Source organism: Cyprinus carpio, chromosome B3, assembly GCF_018340385.1.
Source record: "Cyprinus carpio isolate SPL01 chromosome B3, ASM1834038v1, whole genome shotgun sequence".
NCBI lineage: Eukaryota > Metazoa > Chordata > Actinopteri > Cypriniformes > Cyprinidae > Cyprinus > Cyprinus carpio.
In genome coordinates, this window is record NC_056599.1 from 11,086,417 (window position 1) to 11,092,416 (window position 6,000).

A 6,000-nucleotide genomic window follows, 5' to 3' on the forward strand; every position below is an offset into this window, starting at 1 on the left:
AGGCCTACTATTAAATAAAACTAAAAAGGACAAAAAATAAATGAATAAATACTGGTATTATAATTTTTTACAGTAAAATAAAAACAGTATTTTGCAAACAATTACAAAGAAACCGCAAGTAACATTCAAATAAACATGAATTTTTGTAGAAAATCTTATATATATATCTTATAGAAAACATACATATATCATAATATATCTATTATATATATATATATATATATATATATATATCTATATATATATATATATATATATAGTATATAAATAAAAGTTTACTGGATGGGCTTCTTTTTGTAATTATGATTATTTGTTAAAATAGTGATAAAAAAAAGTTTACTGTGCTTGTTTGTAGATATTTGTATATATATATATATAAAACCACAAATTATATATATATATATAATTAAATGCTACTAAATAAAGCTTTAGAAATGCAAAAAAAAAGTACTATATTTCACTGTAAAATAAAAAAAAAATTCAGAAAATTTGTATAAAAAATAATAATTATATTTGACATTACATATGTGAAATTTCTAATATTTAGGGCAGTATTAATTTCTTCATTTTCAAACATTAAACCACCAAAGTTTCCTTTTGAGGAAAACCGCAAAACTGTAAAGCTTCTCTGTTGTTGATTTAAAAAAAAAAAAAAAAAAATTGCAAGTATGGAAGAATGCTGCATTCCCAAATGCACATTAAAAAACAAAAAAACTTCGATCATATGCAGAAATGGGCAGTATTTACTGTGAACCGAGTCACTCAGAGACACTGAAAACACTGAATCATGAGCTGCTCATGTGTAAATGAACACAGTGCCACACTTCACCTTTAAAACATGCAGTGCATATATTTATTATACAGCCATATCACAATATCTGGATACCTAATGCATGAATGTCATTACTTTAGATATAAAATACCAAAACATCTGTGTGAACTTGGAGAATAGACTTCAAAAGCATTGTGCAAACATAAAAATGAAGAGTTCTGAGAAAAAAAAAAAAAGTTATCTAGTCCAATGTAATTTTTAACTGTGACATATGTGTTCAAATGCATTTTGGGGCCACTGTATTTGAGAATACACATTTTATTTTTTTTATTCACAAGTGCATAATACTTGTTTCCTGAGTACTTGAAGAATGCGCTTGGATTATTCACCCAGATATCTCCACCCACCCACACAGACACCCACATTCACACACACCCAAACACAAAGCCTGACCCACGAGTCAGTCAAGTGTTCTCAATGCTTTTCTTGTCTCTCTTAGTTAAAAAGAGAGAAAGACAGACACATGCTGTTGCCTTTATCTGTCATGGTGAAGAATACAACATTGCAGGGTTAATATATTCAGCACATTTTGTTTCCAAAACATAACAACATCAATAAAATAATAGAATATTACAACAAAAAAAAAAAAAATTAATTATTATTATTTTTTTTTTTTTTTTTTTTTTTTTTTTTTTAAATACACACTGTTCAAAAGAAGCTTTACGGGAAATATAAACATAAAGAAGATAAAAGGACAAAATCTTAGTTTCGGTGTAGTGCAATGGTGTATGTGTCCACCAGGGGACAGACTGGAGCTTTAAGATGATTAGTTGCGCTTGATAGGGCAAATATCACTATTGCTCTTATTTAGAGTGAAACCATACGTAACTGTAAGTACTGTACTTTGGTGAATAACTGTGCTACAAAAATTAATAATACCTCAAACTGTGTGCTGAGAGATACAATCACATACAATCTCTCTCAAGTATTTAATCACATTAAACCAGCCTTGGTGAGCAGTATAGACTAAAACGGTAGTTGTACATATTTAGTGATCAATATTTGCTTTTTTTTTACCATATTAATATCACGAGTATGTGAACACAGATCCCACATGTAGTGTATAACATGCACATCTGATCTTCCATATATCCATTTGTTCATTCACTGGAAATATTCAGCTCAAATTTTAAAATAGTATCTCACTGGAACATGCTGCTTTTATTTGGCATGAATTGGTGAAACGATCATTAAACGCACTGTGCCAGAATCATTCTGCGGCTCTGTGTTCACTCAAACAGTCTAATTAGAGAGCGGGGGGAGGAGGAATATTCCATATGGCAACATGTCTCTCAACAGCCAGCAAAATTCAACATTACTCTGCTGTCATCACTCAGTTCTGGAAAGTTTAGCTGGAGATACATATTCAAATCAGTCTAAAATGTATCATGGAAACATGAACCCATATAAAGAGTGCATGTGCTGTGGAAGACATGAGCAAAAGAATATGGGTTATTATGTGTCATGCATACAAATATTTGCTCTGTACTATATGCACTTCTCTGTTGTGGAGCATACAGCAAACAAGTTGAGACAGATCAATAGAGACCGCCGCCGTATTAACCACAGCATCACCGTAAGCAAAGCTGACAGGCGACTCCACGGTTTGGAGGAGCGCTGCAGAGGACTCGCTTTATTGTGTTTGGAGGAGAGCGAAGAGAGATTCATCGCTGTCATAAATTAAGGATGAACGTGGTGAACCGAAGATCTGTTTCAGAGCCTGTTAGAGAAGGTACGACTCCTCAGAGCATTCTGACCTCTTTCTCATTCAGAGTTCAACAGCAGCGTGCAGCTGATATCAGGTCTGGAGGAACTACAGCCTGTAATCTAAGAATTTCTTTTCCAATTCTGATATTTAGGACATAGTATATATATAGTACATTAAAAAGATAGACAGAAGTACATACAGATTTAATTTATAATGATAATTTATACTATATATTCTTATTTATCTTATTTTTATTTCTAAAAATGATATGATTTTTAATTTGACTAGATTTTAATCATAATTTATATTGTTATTATTTATAATATTTTATATTCATACTATTTTTCTTTTTTTAATATTATTTATTATTATTATTATTATTATTATTATTAATAATAATAATAATAATAATAATAACAATATATTGTATTCTTATTTCAAAAATGAAATACATTTTTAATTGAATATATTTGATTAATATTATTTATTATTATTTATATTGTTATCATTAACAATATTATTTATATTCATTCTCTTTTTATTTTTTTAAAAATAATGTAAATGCATTTCATTGTAAAATATTTCATATTAATATTTTATTTATAATAAGAATAATAATACTTACAGGTGCATCTCAATAAATTAGAATGTTGTGGAAAAGTTCATTTATTTCAGTAATTCAACTCAAATTGTGAAACTCGTGTATTAAATAAATTCAGTGCACACAGACTGAAATACAGTAGTTTAAGTCTTTGGTTCTTTTAATTGTGATGATTTTGGCTCACATTTAACAAAAACCCACCAGTTCACAATCTCAACAAATTAGAATATGGTGACATGCCAATCAGCTAATCAGGAAACTTTTAAGCAAAACACCTGCAAAGGTTTCCTGATCCTTCAAAATGGTCTCTCAGTTTGGTTCACTAGTCTACACAATCATGGGGAAGACTGCTGATCTGACAGTTGTCCAGAAGACAATCATTGACACCCTCCACAAGGAGGGTAAGACACAACCATTCATTGCCAAAGAAGCTGGCTGTTCACAGAGTGCTGTATCCAAGCATGTTAACGGGAAAGTTGAGCGGAAGGAAAAAGTGTGGAAGAAAAAGATGCACAACCAACCGAGAGAACCACAGCCTTATGAGGATTGTCAAACAAAATCGATTTAAGAATTTGAGTTAACTTCACAAGGAATGGACTGAGGCTGGGGGTCAAGGCATCAAGAGCCACCACACACATACATGTCAAGGAATTTGGCTACAGTTGTCGTATTCCTCTTGTTATGCCACTGCTGAGGTGTCTTACCTGGGCTAAGGAGAAGAAGAACTGGACTGTTGCCCAGTGGTCCAAAGTCCTCTTTTCAGATGAGAGCAAGTTTTGTATTTCATTTGAAAATCAAGGTCCTAGAGTCTGGAGGAAGGGTGGAGAAGCTCATAGCCCAAGTTGCTTGAAGCCCAGTGTTAAGTTTCCACAGTCTGTGATGATTTTGGGTGCAATGTCATCTGCTGGTGTTGGTCCATTGTGTTTTTTGAAAACCAAAGTCACTTCACCTGTTTACCAAGAAAGTTTGGATTACTTCATTCTTCCTTCTGACCAGCTTTTTGAAGATGCTGATTTCATATTCCCAGCAGGATTTGGCACCTGCCCCACACTGCCAAAAGCACCAAAAGTTGGTTAAAATGGCCATGGTGTTGGTGTGCTGGACTGGCCAGCAAACTCACCAGACCTGAACCCAAGAGAGAATCTATGGGGTATTGTCAAGAAGAAAATGAGAAACAAGAGACCAAAAAATGCAGATAAGCTAAAGGCCACTGTCAAAGAAACCTGGGCTTCCATACCACCTCAGCAGTGCCACAAACTGATCACCTCCATGCCACGCCGCAATGAGGCAGTAATTAAAGCAAAAGGAGCCTCTACCAAGTATTGAGTACATGTACAGTAAATGAACATACTTTCCACAAGGCCAACAATTCACTAACTTTTTACTATGAATCATTCTAAATTGCTGAGATAGTGAATTGATGGGTTTTTGAGCCAAAATCATCACAATTAAAAGAACCAAAGACTTAAACTACTTCAGTCTGTGTGCACTGAATTTATTTAATACACGAGTTTCACAATTTGAGTTGAGTTAAAATAAATGAACTTTTCCACGACATTCTAATTTATTGAGATGCACCTGTATATTGTTTTATGTGCATTTATATTACTTTTTTTATATATGCTTTCTTAAAATATATCAAATTTTAGTTATAACTTACAAAATGAAGATAGATATGACTCATAATCTCAGTGTCATTCAAATGTCTTGGCTCTAATTGGGCCTGAAATCAGTCTGGTCTTTCAGAGTATTTTTAGAGTTGTCTCTCTTCACGCTGGCAGACACTGAAGGCTGTCTAGCCGTTTGAGTGACAGCTCATCTCTCCTTTTATTCATAGCTCATTACAGCCTTTTATTCTGCCTGATGAGCAGAACTAAACAGCACCAAAGGATGCCATGTACCTTATACTTGTACTGTGTGATGATGGATGGGTGCAAAAATATGATCTTTAATGAATACAGTCTTAGCTGCTCTCCACAAACATCTTTAGGCAGGCAGGCTTTAGAGTTTTGGACACTTTTCTAGATGAACACTAGCTTGGCAAGTTTTGGAGACCATCTTACACCAGTTAAGACCAGTAAACCAGCAAATCAAAGTTATTTTTATCAGCAGGATCAGATCAGATAGATAGATCCAACAGTATTGATTCAAGTAGAATTTGAGCATTTACTGCACAAAACGAATAATGTTTCAACATGTTTGTTGTTGCTTCACAATTAGCGGCTTGATAAGAGACCACAGGCATAGATGCAGATGTGTGATCAGTCTGTTATTAGTCTGTGTTTCAGCATGTGCGCAGTGGATTCTCAGCTGTAAATAAACATTATCCTGCTGAGAAGCCGCTCCAGCAATTTCAAGTCATTTAGGACGCTGCCAAATAGTGCCGCTCTTCCTCCCTTTCTACAAGTCTTCTCTACTCTTCTTTCATCCGTCAAGAGCAACAGTGTTTCTCTGCTTTCCCGCTGTTAGTCTTTTATCCTCCTACTGAGTCAAACTGCTCAGCTCCCACAATGCTCATCAGTGGCCTGCCAGTTCAAGTGTCAGTAGCTTTTTTGTAAAAAAAAATCAATTTTTTTTCCTTTCTTTTTCCAGCGCCTTTGTAAACCTCCATGCTGCTATCAAAGAATCCAGAGAAACTAGATCTGCTATCACTCGCTGCCAAAGATCGACTGATGATCAGATGTATAACCTTTACTTTTCAAGTCTTGCTCGTTTAATATTTAATGCTTTTTAAAGCACTTTTTTAAACAGTTTCCCTCATAACGATGCAGCTAATATCAGGTTTTACTATCTTTGTGGATATTTGCTTACCACACAGTGGGCAAAACTAGACCCACAGAGACACACAAACAAATCTTC

General features: G+C 34.0%; 1 protein-coding gene across 6 annotated transcripts in view; it reads right to left on the reverse strand.

Moving 5' to 3' along the window:
* The window catches only part of plppr2a (phospholipid phosphatase related 2a), a 34,876-nt gene that overhangs the window by 18,718 nt on the left and 10,158 nt on the right, over window positions 1–6,000 (reverse strand). The window lies entirely within an intron of this gene.